This window comes from Monodelphis domestica, chromosome 1 (genome assembly GCF_027887165.1).
Source record: "Monodelphis domestica isolate mMonDom1 chromosome 1, mMonDom1.pri, whole genome shotgun sequence".
NCBI classification, from domain to species: Eukaryota; Metazoa; Chordata; class Mammalia; order Didelphimorphia; family Didelphidae; genus Monodelphis; species Monodelphis domestica.
Window position 1 is genome coordinate 510,814,654 of NC_077227.1, and position 19,532 is coordinate 510,834,185.

Sequence of the window (19,532 nt, forward strand, 5' to 3'; positions counted from 1 at the left end):
ATTAAATAAAATTTTTAAAAAATCACCCTAGTTCAAATATCAATAATATGGAAATAGGTCTTGATCAATGACACATGTAAAACCCAGTGGAATTGTGCATAGGCTAAGGGAGGGGGATAGGGGAGGGGTGGGAAAGAACACAAATCTTGTAACCATGGGAAAACATTCTAAATTAATTATTTAAATAACATTTTCCAATTAAAAAAAAAAGTGAATTTCATCCTGAGGCTGAACTGACCAGGTTGGAATTGGGAAGGTAAGAGCCTCAGATTGGTTTCCCATCCTGATCATCTTACCATGCTGGACTACTGATCCCAGATGAACTCCTGCCCTGGGACCATGGGGTACTGATTGGTGAGCACCGGACATGGCCCACTCCATTCTAGCTGGTCTCAGTCAAGCTTTCCTTTCCTCCCCCCAGCCATCTTCTCTCCAGATGCCAGCCCCATTCCCTGAGACCGGAAAGTGGGAGGAAGCTCTTAGCAATTCCAGAAACGTAAACTGGTCTTGCCATGACTACTGAGTGAGTATGTGTCAGTCTACCCCATTGTTGCATTCACTTTCCAAATCAAAATACTGTTCCCTGGACAATATCCCCCCCATGTGTATCTCCCTCTATGAGAACTTTCCAGAACTCAGTTCATTCTTCTTCTTTTTTAAATAAAAAAGATTTATTTGCATCATTGTTTTAATGGGAGTAATTTCTACCCCCAGCTCCAGCACTGAACTTCTGCTAACAAAGAAAAAAACAGTTAAGCAAAAATGAATGGTACATTGCACATGCCAGTGAAAATGCAGGGGGAGGGAGTTCCTGGTCTCTGGATGTTTAGCTTGTGTTCCAGTTCTGCTAATCATCTTCTTTATACTTCTTTATATATAGATTATTGTTAAGCTAAGATTCTCCTATTCTATATTTTTTCTACCTAAAGTGAACTTATGGTAAGAGTTCATCTCTATCTCAGTGAAATTTGCTTTTGTTCTTTTCAATTTGTCATTCTAGCAGGTTATAATATTGTTACTTTTTAAAAAAACCCTAATCTTCCATCTTAGAATCAATTTTGTACTGGTTCCAAGGCAGAAGAGTGGTACGGGTTAGGCAATGGGGGTTAAGGGACTTGCCCAGGGCTACATAGCTGGGAAGTGTCTGAGGCTAGATTTGAACACAGAACCTCCTATCTCTAGGTCTGGCTCTTCATGCACTGAGCTACCTGGTTGCCCCTGATATTGTCACATTTTGATTCTATCATCCATTATAATAACTTTCACTCCCAGATTTGTGTTACAAATTTGATAAGCACGTTTTGTATTTATATATATATATATATATATATATATATATATGTATGCATACATGCATATATCCCGTACATATGTAATGCACATATAATATACACTAGACATATAGAAAATCAGCCATATTGCTGATAAACATGATATTGCAAGTAGTACTCACTCATATTTCTCCTTTTTGACCAGTATTTCATGAATTCATACTAAAAGATCAACACTATGATCCTAATATTTTCTTCCTCTCTCTTTTTTTTAACCTTTACCTTCCTTCCCAGAGTCAATATTGTGTATTGGTTTCAAGGCAAAAGAGCAATGGGGGATAAGTGACTTGCCCAGGGTCACACAGCTGGGAAGTGTCTGAGGCCAGACTTGACCCAGGCCCTCCCATCTCTAGGCCTGGCTCTCAATCCACTGAGCCACCCAGCTGCCCCCCTAATATTCTCTTGATTTCAAATGAAATAATATATGTAAAGTTTGCAAAGGTAAGCCTTAATATTAGCTATTATTATTACTCATTATTTTGAGAGGCAACATAAACTAAGGGACAAGATTGGAGTCAGGAAGATCAGAGTTCTTCTCGTTTTGCCTTGCTTATAACTATGAGAAAGTCCCTCCTTCAGGATCCTAAGAAAAATCCTGTGAAAGCCAGTCTGCCCTGGTGGAGAGAATTTCCACCTTGGGAGTTCCCTACTGTAAAAATAGACTCGAACTCTGGACTTCAATCCCCACAAGCCCTTGCTCCACTTTCCCAAGATGCGATCGAGAAGGGATTTAAACTGATTGCAAAGGCTTTTGTGGCTCTCTCTCTTTTTTGGACTTCCGTTTTGGGACAGACGTGGCTCTTTCCATAATGTAGGTGAGGTCTTGTCTAGGCCTCTGGCCTAGGCGTGTGTTTTTTCTTATTTAGTATTTTCTTTAATCTTTAACCTTTAATAAACGTCTAAAAAATATAATACTCCTTGCAGAGAGAAACTAATTTCAGTTGCCTCAGTCTCTCCTAAATTTTAATCTTTACACTACGTGGTCTAAATCAGCAATCTGTACAAATACAAAAAAGAGAATTTTTTTTGATTTATCATTTTATAAACCCTGAGGAGGAGGAACTAGGATAGTTGGCAAGATTTTTTTTTTCCCATTGGACTCATGTTGATGTCTTTTGATCATCGACAATTAAAATAAAAACAAAAATAAAAATACCGTCTGTTTAACACAGCCTCAGAGTGGTCTGAGGGATGATCAACTTAGAATTTATTGGTATATAAAGCCATAATTAGGGTAGGAAGATGAGGGGTTTGCCGCAGGGTACTAAAATTCAAAGGCACTGGAAGCATTTTCCAGTCTTTAGCTGTGTAACTACAACAGAGCTTCTAATTTGCCAAGAAAATAGAGGTCATTTCCTGGAGCTCCCTCTCATTCACTATTCTAGATCTCTAAGAGCCTTGACATTATTTCCTATTCTCCTCCTCTGCTACAATTTCTAATGTATAAGTAGCCTTTCTCCAAATTTAGGCTGGTTCTGTCCTTGATCTCATCTCTTACAGTCTCTTCTGACAGCTTGCTCCCATAATCAGATCTGATCTCTAATTTTCAATTTCTATCTATTGACTCTTTCTCTGCTGTCTACAAACATGCCCAAATTATCCTTCATTTAAAAAAAACAAGAGAAACAAAAGTTTTTAATTTGTCACCACTGTTCCCTCAAACTATCATCTTATGCATTTCTCTTTTTCATAGCAAAACTCCTAGAAAATAATAATAATGGTGATAGCTGGCTTTAAAGTATGCAAAGCACATTGCATGTTATCTCATTTGATCATCACAAAAACTTTGCCAGGCAAGCATTAGTATTATTATCATCGCCATTTTATAGATGAAGAAACTGAGGCTGAGAGAAATTTAAGGATTTACCCGGTGTCACACAGCTAGTTAGTGTCTGGGGCAGGATTTGAACATGGGTCTTCTCTTCTGCAAGTCACACTTAGAAAAAGCTATCTATACTCATTGCCTGCATTTTCCTCTTTCTTATTCCCCTTTGCAGTCTGGTTTCTGACTCTATTACTCAACTAAAATAATTTTTTTCCAGATTTGGGGGTGAGCACTTAATTGTCAAAGCCCTTTGGCCATGGCCATGGTCCCCATTCTTCTTCTTCTTATTATTATTACTTTAAACTCTTACCTTCTTGGAATCAATACTATTTATTGGTTCCAAGGCAGAAGAGTGGTAAGGGGTAGGCAATGGGGGTTAAGTGACTTGCCCAGGGTCACACAGCTGGGAAGGGTCTGAGGCCAGATTTGAACCTAGGACCTCCTATCTCTAGGCTTGGTTCTCAATCCACTGAGATACCCAGCTGCCCCCTAGTCCTCATAATTCTTGACTTCTCTGCAGTATCTGACGCTATAAGCTATCTTTCCTTGTTAGATATTCTCTCCACCCTGGGTTTTCTTCACACTTATCTAGTTCTCCAACCTGTACAGCCATTCCTTCTCAGTCTCCTTTGAGGGATCATTGCCCAGGGCATCCCCTGTTGTGAGTTATTTTCTAGAGCTCTATCCTGAACCTCTTAGATTTTCTCTGGCTCTTTCTTTGCTGTCTGCAAACATGGCCAAATCTCCCTCATTAAAGCAAAACAAAACAAACAGAAAAAAACCCTTTAATTTGGCACTACTGTGCCCTCAAACTATCATATTATGTCTTTCCTTTCTTTCATTACAAAACTCCTAGAGAAAAATAATGATGATAACTCACGTTTATAGAGGGCTTTATTGTGTGCGAAGCACTTTACACATTACCTCATTTGATCCTTACAAAACCTTAATTGGACTCACAGACTTCCAGATCTGCATATCCAGCCCTAGTCTCTGTTCAGAGCTCCAGTGTCCAAAACAGAACTCATTATCTGCCCCACTCCCACCCCCACCTCTTTTCTTAACTTCCCTATTTCTGTGGAGGGCTCTACCATTCATCCATTCCCAGCGGTTCATCAGTTTTTCCATCTCTCTCCCTTCCCATATCCAGTCAGTTGCCACATCCTGCTCATTCTCCTTCCATGACACTTTACTGAAGAAAAAATATCAATGCTAAAAGCCTTGCATTTTAGGGAGCAGTTTATCTCTTAACTTAACATTATTCTAAATTCAAGCATCCTTCCATCTGGAGAGAGATGTCCAGACTGCAATCCTCTCCTGCCCTCAGATCTCTCTCTAACCAGAAGACATTTCAAAGTAACATTTATAGGAATCGTGAACAAGGAAAATGTCATTATAGGATAAAACACAGATTTGGGGTAACATTCCCCTCGCCTAATAGAACAAGAGTCACTTGATCTTTCCAGAATGACCCTAGGGAGTGTCCTCCTGCCTCTCATCCCCCCTTGGCCCTTAAGGTCCCCCCTGAAGTAATTGATCCCCCCCCCCCCTCCACCAAGACCCTCGTTTCTTCAGAATGGGGAAAAGAGGTACTGTTTATGTAGATGAATTTCTTAATCCCTTCAGAGATGAAGCTTCTGATTTTCTTTAGGACTTTCCTTTCCCTGGAAACTCACTCTGCCACTCCTGAATTTCTTCGGAGCCTGGAAATACTGTCAGCCTTCTCTGAGCCTCTCTTTCTGATGGGCTTGCTCCTCCTGGAACCTCTGTTTTAAGGAGGGTGCTCAAATCTTCTCCAGGCTGTCCCCCTGACTCCCAGGACTTTCCTTCTACCATCTTTACTCAGTTCTCTCATCTCTCCCCAACCCCATTTTCACCTTCCTTTTGTATATTGTCTTCCTACATTAGAATGTAAGCTCTTTGAAAACAGGAACTGTTTTTTTGGTTTGCCCTTATATTCCAAGCACTTAGCTCTGTGCTTGGCACAAAGTATGAGTTTAACAAGGCTTGTTGACTTGGGAAGTCAGTGATTTTATTCATTCATTCATTCGGTTATTTGTTTATTTATCCATTTATCTATTCATTCATTTATTTATATCTTATCTATCTATCCATTCATTCATTTATTTATTTATATGTCTTATCTATCCATTCATTCATTCATTCATTCATTCATTCATTCATTCATTTATTTATGTTTGTTTGTAAAACCCTTACCTTCCACCTTATAATCAATACTGTGTATTGGTTCCTAGTGGAAGAGTGGTGAGGGCTAGGCAATGAGGGTTAAGTGACTTGCCAGGAAATGTCTGAGGCCAAATTTGAACCTCCACTTCCCTTCTCTAGGCCTGGCTCTCAATCCACTGAGCTACCTAGCTGACCCCAAGTCAGCAATTTTAAAAGGATGAAGTATTTCTCTTTCTAAATTTGATTACCACCCTAAATTCATTTTTTAGGTTAAGGACTTTTATGAGAAAGGGGTTAAGTCTAAAAGAAAATTAGAAAGGTTTGGATAAACTTTATCTTGAAAAAATATTTATTTCTTAATATTTTTAGTTGAATTGAAAAGGAGGTTTTTAAAATTTTCTCCCATAATCTCTTGCATCTGTCCCCTCCTCTCTACTTACAGGACCCCTACCTCCTCTTAGGTCCTTACCATCTCTCCCCTAGACAATTTCTGTAGCCTCATATTTAGACTTCCTGCTTACAGCCTGGACTCTTTCTAATCCATCCTTGACACAGCTGCCAAACTGATATTCCTAAATTTGTCTCACTTCTGGAGAAAGGGAGGGAGAGAACTGGAACTCAACATTTTAGAAAACTTAATGCTAAAAATGGTTTTATATATATTTGGAAAAACATACAATATTATTTTTAAAAATTTGTCATGGGGACAGCTGGGTAGCTCAGTGGATTGAGCATCAGGCCTAGAGACAGGAGGTCCTAGGTTCAAATCTGACCTCAGACACTTCCCAGCTGTGTGACCCTGGGCAAGTCACTTAATCCCCATTGCCTTGCCCTTACCACTCTTCTGCCTTGGAACCAATACAGAATATTGATTCTAAGATGGAAGGTAAAAGTTTAAAAAATAATAATAAAATAAAACAAAAATACATATAGTACCTACTTACCTACCTCAACATTGTTGTATGCATCAAATGAGATCATATGGACAAATCATATATAGTATTCTACCATATACAAGTATAGTTATTATGTACTTAGTGCAACCTTTTATCTCTTTTTTTCAGTTATTATATACCTAGCTGAGGTGCTTGTTACTCTTTTGCATTTTTCCTTGTTTATGTGCCACTCCTATCTGTTATACATTTTAAAAAATAAATCTGAACTCTTCAAAGAACTCTCTGTGGAGTCAGATTCATTTTCTCCCATGCCTTCCCCTTTCCTTTCTCCCTGGAATGATTTGTTTTTGTAGCGTCAGAATTTTATGTTCAGTTCTCCCAAACCTCTTGGCCTTTTTCCCTCAGTAGAAGGACCCTGACAAATAGGCCAATAAATTCCTGTCTACCCCAGCCTGGTGTGGCATTTGGGGTGGGGGAATGGAGGGCAGGATCCAGTGCTTTTTATTTCATGGTTCTGATTTTCTCTGCTCAAGCTCTCTCTGTTATTTTAAACTAGTTTCTGCTCCTTCAGTAGATTTCTCTTCTTTTCTGAAATTTTATTTCCCCCCAATTACATGTAAAATCTATTTTTAACATTTGTAGGACTGGCATTTTTAATTGAGCCACCGTGCTGTTCACTCTGCGGGGCTACAAAATTAACTTAGATTTTCCCTCCAGAACAGAAACCCAACTGACTGAAAATCCATGACCTGGAGAGGGCTTTGTGGACATACAAACAGTTTTGTTTTTTCCGTATTTTTTCTCCAGTTTTCAGGGGACCTGTGCAAGAAGCCCTCAGCTCAAAGGCTGGTTTGTTTTTGCGTTCCCCCCAGAGTTCAAGTCTATAAACTCCTGCTGACTATAGGACATTTCCAGCTGGACATGCTGCTTCTACCTCAAACTCAGCATGACTAAAACCGAATTCTTTGGATCATCTCCAAAGCTCTTTTCCCTGCCCCATCTTGGCTGGAGACACCGCCATACCATCTGTCCCCAGAGCCTCAGTATCATCTTTGAGTCATAGGCATCATTGATTTAGATCTGGGAGATAAACTTAGAGATTCTCTTTCCTTATGAGGAAACTGAGGCCTGGAAAAGATGAAGTGATTCACCAGCATCCGTCAAGCAGGGGCTAAGTAGCAAAAGCTGAACTCAGGCTCTGTGAGTCCAAACTGAGCACTAGCTCCCGCGTGCCTCCCACTACTAATTTAGGTCACTAAATATAGTCCTGGACCCTGAGTTAGGAAAAGAAAGTGACCTCTACCTAAATCGATTTCATTGTCCTTGTTAGGGTTCCTGGGATTCACTTTCTTCCTCTGTTAAATGGGGAAGGGGGAAGGGCAGGCCCCCTAGGGCTCCCTCTCAGCTCTCCAGTCCTTTTCTCTTCTCTTCTCGGTTTTCCTGTCTTTTAGTGCATGAAATTCCAATTGCTTTTTCTCTTTTTCCCTCCCCCTTCCCCCACCAGGGCTCTAGGACAATGCTCTCTGCTCATTGTAAGCATGTGTTTTTAACTGATTGATGGGAATGCCTGCCCGCCTGCCCGCCCGCCCGCCCGCCCGCCCGCCCGCCTGCCAGCCTATGAGGCTGGGACATGGAATGCTTTGAGTTCCCTCCTCTTTCTGGGGCTGCTCCGTTATTTGAGTCCGGGTTGCATCCATTCCTACACTCATTCATTCAGTAAGCACTTATGATATTGACGAATGGCATCAAGATGGAATGGACGACGACGATCACTAATCGACATGCTCTCCATGGGAGAGAGCACTAAAGTGAAACTACAGAAAATGAAATTTAGCCACTGTGCAGGGAAAATCCTAAAGTGCAGTGAGGTGGCACAGTGAAGAGAGCACTGGGCTTGGAGTCAGAAAGATTCCTCTTCTTGACTTCAAATCCATCCTTAGACACTTGGGCAAGTCATTGAGAGCCCCCTTTGCTTTAGTTTCTTCATGAGCTGGAAAAGGAAATGGCAAAGTATCTTTGCCAGGAAAAACCCAAAATAGGGTCACAAAGAGCTGGACACAACTTAGCAACAATAGGTAAAATCCTATATTTAGATTTTTTAAAAAATCTATTTAATTAATTAACTAATTAAGAATATTCCATGGTTATATGATTTATGTTCTTTCCCTCCCCTCCCCTTCCGTAGCCAAAGAGCAATTCAGCTGGGTTTTACATTTATCTTTGATCAAGATCTATTTCCATATTATTAATATTAGATTTTTTTAAAAAGCACAAGAATAGGGGCAGATAGATGGCTGATTTTTTTTTCAGAAAGAATAAAACATTTGCCTTAATTGGCAAATAAAATACACCACAGATCATTAGTATTTTATAAACAGAATATTGTTATAAACCCATGTTAAAAATTGTAGTTCAGGGCCAGCTGGGTAGCTCAGTGGATTGAGAGCCAGGCTTAGAAACAGGAGGTCCTAGGTTCAAATCTGGCCTCAGACACTTCCCAGTTGTGTGACCCTGGGCAAGTCACTTGACCCCCATTGCCTAGCCCTTACCACTCTTCTGCCCTGGAACAAATACACAGTATTGATTCCAAGGTAAGGTTTTTTTTTAAAAACAGACAGACAGACAGACAGACAGACAGACAGACAGATAGATAGATAGATAGATAGATAGATAGATAGATAGATAAAAAAAAGAACCATTTCCCCCCATCTGGATTAAGAGACTAGCTACAATATTTCCAAACAAGAACAGAGAGAAATAGTGGATACTGTACCAGGCCTGGAGTTTGGAGGGTCTGGGTTCAAATGTGGCCTCAGACACTTCTTAGTGGTGTGGCACTGGGCAAGTCACTTAATCTCCTCATTTGCCTAGTCCTTGCCCTTCTGTCTTAGAGTTGTTGCTAGGATAGAAAGTAAAGAGTAAAAAATAAATACAAGTGTAGATTATGGCACATGGATTCATAGAAATTCATGTAAAAAGAAGACTTGAGAGTTTTAATTGACCACAATACCTATAAACCAACAATGTGATATGCCTGCTTGAAAGAGCTGATGAAGTCTTCATTTCAGAGGGAGTGTGTGTGTGTCTGAGAGATGGACTTGTGGTTTCATTGGCATATACTAATAGATGGATAAATTTATTCATGTTTATGCTTACTCTGTGCTGAACACTGTGTGAAGTGCTCAAAAACAAATTTTAAAAGTTATACAGTTCCTGCTCTCCAGGAACTAACACTTTAATGAGGATAGACAGTGCGTGAAATGAAGTTCATCTGTAGGCAGGAGTATGCCAATAAGTGTTTCTAAAAACATGAGAAACACTTTGAAAATTAATCTGCATGATCGATATTTTCTCCATCATATTCTTAAGTGTGAGGGGTAGATAAAACAATAAATCAAGTCCTGATGGATCACATTTGCCCATTTCCAAAGATCAAATCCTCACAGTGAAAATTTAAAAATTGGCTCTCCTCCTGCCTGTAGGTCAGATGGAAAAGCCCATAAAATCCCAAGGGTTCCATAATGAGTAGATTGAATGAAAAAGCTTTGAGGTCCCTCAATAATATGGTCCTATAAATAGTTAAAATCATGGTGCCTGAGGCAACTAGGTAGCACAGTGGATAGAGAACCAGGCCTGGAGTAGGGAGGATCTGAGTTCCAGTCAGGCTTCAGATACTTTGTGATTTTGGGCAAGTCATTTAATCCCAATTACCTAGCCTTTGTGACTCTTTCATTTAAGAACTGGTACTAAGATAGAAAGAAGAAGTTTAAAAAAATGATGGTGCCTGGGGTCTGCAGGGTATGGAGGCAGGCAAGATGGTAAGAATGGGAGGCAGTGGCAAGGAAACTGGCAGGACCTGATCATCTTCCATCCCATCAGAAGGAATGGAATTACTGATTTCTACCTTATGAATGCTGAAAGGAAGGGTAAGGGGGTAGATTACCCTTGAGCTGGTATTCTTCGTACCTGGCTATCCTGTGTAGATTCTGTCAGACGGGCAGAGGGAAAGGGAAGAGTGTAATATAGGTAGCATACCACTTGATGCTCTTCCAGTTGCATTTGGATGGTTTGGGACCAGTGGAAATTGTGCCTCCTGGTGGCCAACGTGTTCATAGTCTTAAAAATGTTTTTTCCTTTGGATTACAGGTAGAAACAATTTTTGATAATTGTTTTTTTTTACTTTTTACTATTCAGATTCTTTCCCTTCCCCCAGCAGTAAATAGTCTGATATAGGTTATATCTGTGTTATCATGGAAAAAAAATTTCCATATTGCTCACGCCATGACAGCAGACACAAACAATGAAAAACTCAGGAAGGAAATAAAGTGAAGGATGATGTGCTCTGATCTGCAGGCAGGCGCCAACAGTTTCTTCTTTGGATGTGGATACTATTTTTCTTCATGAGTCCCTTCTGGATATCTTGGAAACTTGCTTTGCTGATAATACTTTGTCTTTCACAGTCGATCATCGTATGTTATTTTATTACTGTATACAATGTTCTCCTGGTTCTCCTCACTTCACTTTGCATCAGTTCATGTAAGTCCAGGTTTTTCTGAATTTGCCTTGTTTGTCATTTCTTATGGCACAATAGTTTTCCATTATAATCATATACCACAATTTGTTCAGTCATTCCCCAATTGATGGATATCCTCTCAGTTTCCAATTCTTTGACATTACAAAAAGAACTACTAAAAATATTTTTATACAAACGAATTCTTTTTCTTATCTCTGATCTCTTTGGGGTACAGACTCAGTACTGGTATTGCTGAGTCAAAAGGTATGAATAGTTTTGCAGTCTTTGGGCATGGTTCCATATTGATTTCCAGAATGGTTGTATCAGTCCACAGTTCCACCAATAGTATATTAGTGTCCCAATTTTCCCACATCCCTTCCAACATTTATCATTTTCTTTTTCAATCATATTGGCTAATCTGATCCATGTGAGGTGGTATCTTAGAGTTATTTTAATTTGCATTTCTCTATCAATAGTGATTTGGAGTATTTTTTTCATATAACTATAGATAGTTTAAATTTAAATTATTATTTATTATTGTTTGTGGTATCACCCTTAATTTCTATGTCAAGTATCTATTTTGACTTTATCTTGGTGTATGGCATGAGATGATGGTCATTGCCTCCTTTCTACCATACTGTTTTCCAGTTTTCCCAGCAGTTTTTGCCATATTATTGAGTTCTTCCCCCAAAAGCTTGTAGTAGTAGTCTCTCAGTAACTGAGGATGATGTTTGTTTTTGTGCGCTTTCATCTGTGATGTAGATGAGTGCACAAAAAACACTTGTGCATGAAGGAGATTTAAGTGGAAAAGTCAATACACAGAGACAGTCCCACTCTCTCGGCGTTGGAAGCCTGGGTCTATTGTCACGAAAAATCGTTATACCTGGAGACTTCCTCAGCTGCATTGGACGGCCAAGCACTCCACAGTCGCCCTCTCAGCTGTTGAACCTTCTTATTGGTTTCTTCTGTCTGTTCAACCAAAGCAGTCTTCACATGCTGGGTGAGCAAAGCCTTAGTTCACCAGGGGTCGACGACCCGATGGCTACCCTCACAAGGTTTAGCCTGCCTGTTGAAGCTGTTGCCCGGGGTGTGGCCGCTGCCGCATGCTAGCAGCTACTAGGAGCCACAAGTGAGAGCTGGGTGTCAGGTGAGGGTCAGAGGCTGAAGAGCTGCCCTAGGAGGGCACGACAAGCCCTCCATACCAGAGATACTACCCCTCCCTGAGCACCCCATATATCCCAAGAGCTTGTATTTTGGGTTTATTGAACATTAGATTACCATGGTTATTAACTACTATATATTGATCACCTAAACTATTCCATTGATCCACTACTCTATTTCTTAACCAGAACCAGATTGTTTTGACAATTACCACTTTATAGTAAAGTTTGTGATTAGGCATGGATAGTCCTTCCTTCATAATTTTTTTCCCATTAATTCCCTTGATATTCTTGGATTTTTGCTCTGCTAGATAAATTTTGATATCTTTTTCTAGCTCTATGAAATAATTATTGGGTACTTTGATTAGCATGGCACTGAATAGATAAATTAATTTATGTCAGATTGTCATTTTAATAATATTGGCTCAGCCTATTTTACACGAACAATTAATATTTTTCTAATTGTTTGGGTCTGACTTTATTTGTATAAAAAGTGTTTTGTAATTCTGTTTATATAGTTGCTGAGTTTGTTTTGGTAGGTATACCACTACCTTATATTGTCTAGAGTTATTTTGAATTGAATTTCCTTTTTTGTCTCTTATTGTTGGACTTTATTGGTCATAAATAGAAATAACAATGATTTATGTAGATTTATTTTGTATACTGCAACTTTGTGAAAATTGCTAATTATTTCTGTTACTTTTTTGGTTGATTCTCTGGGGTCCTCTATGTATGCCATCATATCATCAATGAAGAGTGATAATTTTGTTTCCTCACTGCCTGTTCTAATTCCTTCATTTTTTTTCTGCTCTTATTGCTATAGCTAGCATTTTTGATACAATACTAAATAAGGGGCAATAATAGACATCCTTGCTTCACCCCGATATTATTTGGAAGGGTTCTAATTTATGCCCATCATGAATAATGCTTATTGATGGTTTTAGATAGATATCATTTATCACTTTAAGGAAAGTTCCATTTATACCAATGTTTTCTAATTTTTTAAAATAAGGAATGGGTGTTGTATTTTGTCAAAAGCCTTTTCTATATTATATCGTTTCTGTTGGTTTTGTTATTGATATGGTCAATTATATTAATAGTTTTCCTGATATTGAATCATTCCTGGTATAAAACTCATTTGCTCATGGTGTATGATCCTTGTAATATAATGCTGTAATCTCCTTGCTAGTATTTTATTTAAACTTTTGGCATCATGTTCATTAGGAAAATTGGTATATGGTTTTCTTTCTCTGTTTTAGCTCTTCCTGGTTTAGGTATCAGTTCTTATTTGTGTCATGAAAGGAATTTGAAAGGATTCCTTTTCCCTCTATTTTTCCAAATGATTCATGTAGTTTTGGAGTTAATTGTTCTTTTAATGTTTGGTAGAATTCTCTTGTGACTCCATTTGGCCCTGGGGCCTTTTTCTCAGGGAATTCTTTGATGGTTTTTAAATTTATTTTTCTGTGATGAAGTTGTTTAAGTATTCTATTTCTTTTTCTGTTAATTTGGGTAGTTTATTAGAATATGTAAATATTCATCTATATTACTTAGAGTGTCAAAGTTATTGGCTTTTTTGGACAAAATAACTTCCAATAAATACTTTAACTTCTTCATTGGTTGTGATTTCACCTTTTTTCATTTTTGATGCTGGTGATATGGTTTTCTTTCTTTTTTTAATCAAGTTAACCAGTGTTTTATTTATTTTTTCATAAAACCAGTTCCTTGTCTTATTTATTAGTTCAATGGTTTTCTTACTTGAATTTTCTTACTCTCTCCTTTGAATTTTCAGGATTTCCAATTTGTTCTTTAATTGAATATTTTTAATTTGTTCTTTTTCTAGTTTTTGTAGTTGCATGCCCAATTCACTGATCTGCTCTTTTTCTATTTCACTGATGTAAGTATTTAGAGATATAAATTTCCCTTTGAGTAGAGCTTTGGCTACATCCTATAAATTTTGGCATGTTGTCTCCTCATTGTCATTTTCTTTAATGAAATTGTTAATTGTTTTTATGATTTCTTCTTTGGCCATTCATTCTTTAGGATAAGATTTTTTTAGTTTCCAATTAATTCTTAGTCTTTCTGCTGCAAGGCTTTTATAGTCTTAAATAGTCACACAGAACACATAAGTTAAATTATTTGCCCAGGACCATAGCAGTATGTATCAGAAGTGATACTTCAACAATACTATTCTTTGCTTTGAAGTGGGTTTTTTTATCTACTATTCCTTGCTTCTTCTTAGGTGATGGTCATATAAAGTATAGTGCCTTAGTCTTAGGTTGTATGCAGCGTTAAATTGCATTTATAAAAGTATAATATTCAAATGAGGGAGTTAATAGACCTCATGTATTCCTATATTAGGCAGACCAAGGATAGTTAGAGCAATGATAAGAGCAACTTATATTGTACTCACAGGGGTTTCTCTTATAAAATTTTTTATTTAATTAATTTTATTTTAAATTAATATGTAATTTAATTATAAATTTATAAATTACAAATATAATTTAATTTGATTAATTAAGAAAAATTTTCCATGGTTACATGATTCATGTTCTTTCTCTCCCCTCCTTCCACTCCCCTCCTATAGCCAATGAGCAATTCCACTGGGTTTTATGTGTGTCATTGATCAAGACCTATTTCCATATTATTGATATTTGCACTAGGGTGATTGTTTAGTGAAGCCATCCACCAACTTCACAAAAGTTCCTTGTGGGTAAAACATTCAGAAAGGGGAAATAGGAACTGAGAAAAAAATGGGTTACTGGTAAAAGTCTAAGGAAAGAAGAGCATAAGGCGAGAAGAAAGACACAAAGACAAAGAATGTTCCAACATGAAGTAGTTAGAGAGTTAGCTCTGATGGAATAGAGCTTCCCTCATAGCCGACATAATAGAGTTTTTATTGAGGTTACAACAGTAACCTTGCCTTAATGGCAAACCCATGACAGGTGTGTGGGCACTGATACACATAGCCATTTTCTATGACAGGTGGCTGCATGCGGGCTCAGCACACCATGGGGCTGGGAGCCTCTGGGCAGCTATGCCTGGACCTGGCCTGGGGGGACGGCTGCTCCATACTCTGGCTGCTGGCCACTGGCTGAGGGGGCAGGGAGCATGGGGCTCCTGTGGGGGTGAGGAGGAGGAGCACATGCAAGGAAGGAGTCTATGTGTGGAGGCAGGCTGCGAGGGCCAGCTGGCTGGGGAAGGGAGGGGCAGGGCCAGGTCTGTGGAAGACTGGGTGAAATATGGTGAAAATGCAAACAGAGGAGTGCTTGGAACCAACCTATTACCAGACACTTTTAGCACCCTGAAAAATATAGCAATGACTTTACTCGAAATTTTCTCCTCTATCTACTTTTGTGAGACCTTATTCTCAACATTAAATAATATCAAAACCAACAAAAGAAACAGATTGACAGATGAAGTTAGTAAATACTAACCTTCAATTGAAGATTTAGGCAATGAAATTCAGCAACAAAAAAGTCACATCTATCTATCTATCTATCTATCTATCTATCTATCTATCTATCTGTCTGTCTGTCTATCACTTAGGCAGGCTAGTCAAGGAATTCCCCCTCCCCCTCACTTATCTTTGTTCACAGCACCCCAAACAAGTTAAATAATATCAAAGCCAAGAAAAGAAACTGACTAACAGATGAACAAAGAAGTCACTAAGGAGGTAAGTTAAATAATTAATTTTTGGATTATTAAATACAGTTATATATTACAATTATACATTTTTGTTATTTAAACTATAAATATCACAAAATTTGTAAATGCTAAAATGTGGTTTTTCAAGACTGTGAATTGCCAAAACTGTAAAGGTTTCGGCCAAACTGTAAAGATAATTTTTAGTGTCTTGATTTAAATAAAAAATAAGTGGTCACCATGGGAAAATTCCCAAATATGAAAATACCCAAGTCAACTGGGTTTTATAGAGATTTTAATTAATACAAATGAAGGAATTAAGGGAAGGGGAGAGAGAGAGAGAAAGAAAGAGAGAATAGTAGAAAGGGCGAGCTTTAAGAGAGAGAGAGTCAGTCTTTATCACTCAACACAAGATCGTCCCAAGCAAGATCTAGTCCTTCACTGAAATCCTCAACTCCTGAACTGAGTTCAGAGACCCTCCTCTGAACTCCTGAACCCTTCTCCAATTCAACTTCCAAACTGAACTAACTCCAAACTGAACTGAATTCTCCTTTTAAAGAAATTTTCTCTTATGTCACCTCCCCTAAATTTTCACATCTACCAATCACAGTAGACACTTTTTCCCAGGACTGCCCATTCTTAGTTCTTATCTTCTTTTGTTCTCACCTTCTCTGATTAGACTAAAACTTCACACCTCTTTTGTTAATCTTGCCTTTTGTAAGTTGCTTGACCTTTTAGTGATTAATTTAACCTTTATAGGTACTTAACACCCTTTTGTATTAGATCTAAAAATAGATCTAACTTAAGGTTCTAGCTTTACTATAAGTATGAGTTAGGGACTTTTCATTGTTCAATCAGGAATTTGCAACTTTATCTTCCCCTAAGGCACTGTCTGACCAGGGTGGAGTAATTTTAAAGTTCTCAATACATTCCTGACCAAGTACCTCCATTGTTATAATAGGGGAATACCTTAACCAAATCTTCTAAGGTATAGTCTGAGCAATTTTAAGATTCACAAATTATGGGTTTTTTTCCCCAAAATGACACACCACCTGAGTTATGCTCAGATTTTTGGTGAATTTTGACACACCTAGATGAAAAGGTTGCCCATTACTGGTATAGGGGGAAGGGAAAATAATAATTAGACCAGTGGTCTGATACATTAACATTATGAGGTCACAAGATCCCAAGATAGTAGGTAAATCTAGTGCCTAAAAAAGGAACTCATAAGGCCTAAGGCACTTAAGCTTGTTTGGCCAGTCTTCCAGAGTCTCAGGGAAGGGCTAGGAATTTGACAAGGTTAGGGTTCAACATAATTCAAGATTACAGACACCAATCATTAGAAATAATATGAGTCAGCTTTTTGAGCACCTCTAAAATATTTTCAAGATTAGAATATGCCTGGACTCCTTTATTTAGATTCTACATCTCCAATCATATCCCCATTGACCCTTGTTCTTTCTCATAAGTCCCTCAGAATTGTCCTGGATGATTGCATTGCTGGTAGTAGAGAAGTCCATTACATTCAATTGTACCACAGTGTATCAGTCTCTGTGTACAATGTTTTCCTGGTTCTGTTCCTTTCACTCTGCATCAATTCCTGGAGGTTGTTCCAGTTCACATGGAATTCCTCCAATTCATTATTCCTTTGAGCACAATAGTATTCCATCACCAACATATACCACAATTTATTCAGCTATTCCCCAATCAAAGGGCATCCTCACATTTTCCAATTTTTTGTTACCACAAAGAGTGCAGCTATGAATATTCTTGTACAAGTCTTTTTCCTTATTATCTCTTTGGGGATACAAACCCAGAAGTGCTATGGCTGGATCAAAGGGCAGATGGTCTTTTAGCACCCTTTGGGCATAGTTCCAAATTGCCCTCCAGAATGGTTGGATCAATTCACAACTCCACCAGCAATGCATTAATGTCCTTATTTTGCCACATCCCCTCCAGCATTCATTACTTTCCTTTGCTGTCATGTTAGCCAATCTGCTAGGTGTGAGGTGATACCTCAGAGTTGTTTTGATTTGCATTTCTCTAATTATAAGAAATTTAGAACACTTTTTCATGTGCTTATTGATAGTTTTGATTTTTTTTATCTGAATGTTGCCTATTCATATCTCTTTTCCATTTATCAACTGGGGAATGGCTTGATTTTTTGTACAATTGATTTAGCTCTTTATAAATTTGAGTAATTAGGCCTTTCTCAGAGGTTTTTGTTATATTTTCCCCCCAATTTGTTGCTTCCCTTCTAATTTTGGTTGCATTGGTTTTGTTTGTACAAAACCTTTTTAATTTGATGTAATCAAAATTATTTATTTTACATTTTATAATTTTTTCTAACTCTTGCTTGGTCTTGAAATCTTTCCTTTCCCCTCAAATCTGAGAGGTATAATATTCTGTTTTCATCTAATTTACTTATAGTTTCTTTCTTTATATTCAAGTCATTCACCCATTCTGAATTTATCTTGGTGTAGGGTGTGAGATGTTGATCTAAACCTAATCTCTCCCATATTGGTTTCCAGTTTTTCCAGCAGTTTTTGTCAAATAGTGGCTTTTTGTCCCAAAAGCTGGGATCTTTGGGTTTATCATAGACTGTCTTGCTGAGATAATTTACCCTAAGTCTATTCCACTGATCCTCCTTTCTGTCTCTTAGCCAGTACCATATTGTTTTGATGATCACTGCTTTATAGTACAGTTTGAGATTCACATTTTTTTTCATTAGTTTCCTTTATATTCTTGATCTTTTGTTCTTCCAAATGAACTTTGTTATAGTTTTTTCTAATTCAGTAAAAACATTTCATGGTAGTTTGATAGGTATGGCACTGAATAAGTAAATTAATTTGGGTAGGATTGCCATTTTTATTATGTTAGCTTGTCCTACCCATGAGCAATTAATGTTTTTCCAATTGTTTAGATCTAGTTTTCATTGTGTGGAAAGAGTTTTGTAGTTGTGTTCATATAATTCTTGTCTTGGAAAATAGATTCCTAAGTATTTTATATTTAGGGTAATTTTAAATGGAATTTCTCTTTCTAACTTTTGCTGCTGGGATTGGAAATATATAGAAATGCTGATGATTTATGTGGATTTATTTTGTGTCCTGCAACTTTGCTAAAGTTGATTATTTCCACTAGCTTTTTAGTTGATTCTCTAGGATTCTTTAAGTAGACCATCATTTTATCTGCAAAGAGTGATAGCTTGTTCTCCTCATTGCCTATTTTAATACCTTTGATTTCTTTTTCTTCTCTAATTGCTACTGCTAGTATTTCTAGTACCATGATAAATAATAAAGGTGATAATGGGCTTTCTTGTTTCACTCCTGATCTTATTGGGAATGCTTCTAATTTATCCTCATTGTAGATGATGCTTGCTGATGGTTTTATGTAGCATTCCAAGCATATTCACATCTATGAAATATAAATGATTGTATGGTTACTGTGTCTTCAGACACAAGGTTATACCCGGATGTTTGTGAATGAAATTTTGACCTGGCCATGCGGCCCTTGCCTAGGACAAACTCATTAACATTTTGGTTCGGAGTTGAATTGAGTCAAGAAAGTGTGGGTTGAAATCTACATGCCCAAAAAGGTGTTGCTCTTACCTCACTACGTGCTTGAGAATACTTCCCTAAACAGACGAAAGCAATAAATATAGAGGTGGGCCACTATGAATCTCTCTTGGATCTTCAATCTGCCCTAGCAATCACTGTCTCTCTCCCTTTCTGAACCTCTTCCTCCCCAAGGCTCCAGCCCCTGTTGGCCTACATTTTATACCTTAATCTTCTCCTCTACCTCGTATTCCATTGCTCCTCATATTTTCCTCCCAAGGGGAAAATCATAGGGTTGCCTGCCCTATTCAAACCCTGACTTGTCTTGTGTCTGTCATTCTTCACCCTGGTTCCTTGATTCCCTACTTCTCCTCAGGTCCCTATCACAAAGGACAAAGCCCTCCTTGTAGACCCACTTATTGGG

The 19,532-nt window shown here is 38.0% G+C and overlaps 1 long non-coding RNA gene across 6 annotated transcripts in view; it reads left to right on the forward strand.

Moving 5' to 3' along the window:
• The window catches only part of LOC103098898 (uncharacterized), a 98,052-nt gene that overhangs the window by 47,348 nt on the left and 31,172 nt on the right, over positions 1–19,532 (forward strand). For 3 of the 6 annotated variants that reach the window (XR_008915448.1, XR_008915447.1, XR_008915449.1), the window contains exon 4: positions 422–523. The exons of 2 other annotated variants lie outside the window; for them this stretch is intronic. This is a non-coding gene — a long non-coding RNA (uncharacterized LOC103098898). Of the gene's footprint in view, positions 1–421; positions 4,649–19,532 lie in introns of those variants that run through there. One more of the 6 variants, XR_008915446.1, reaches the window with a different exon arrangement.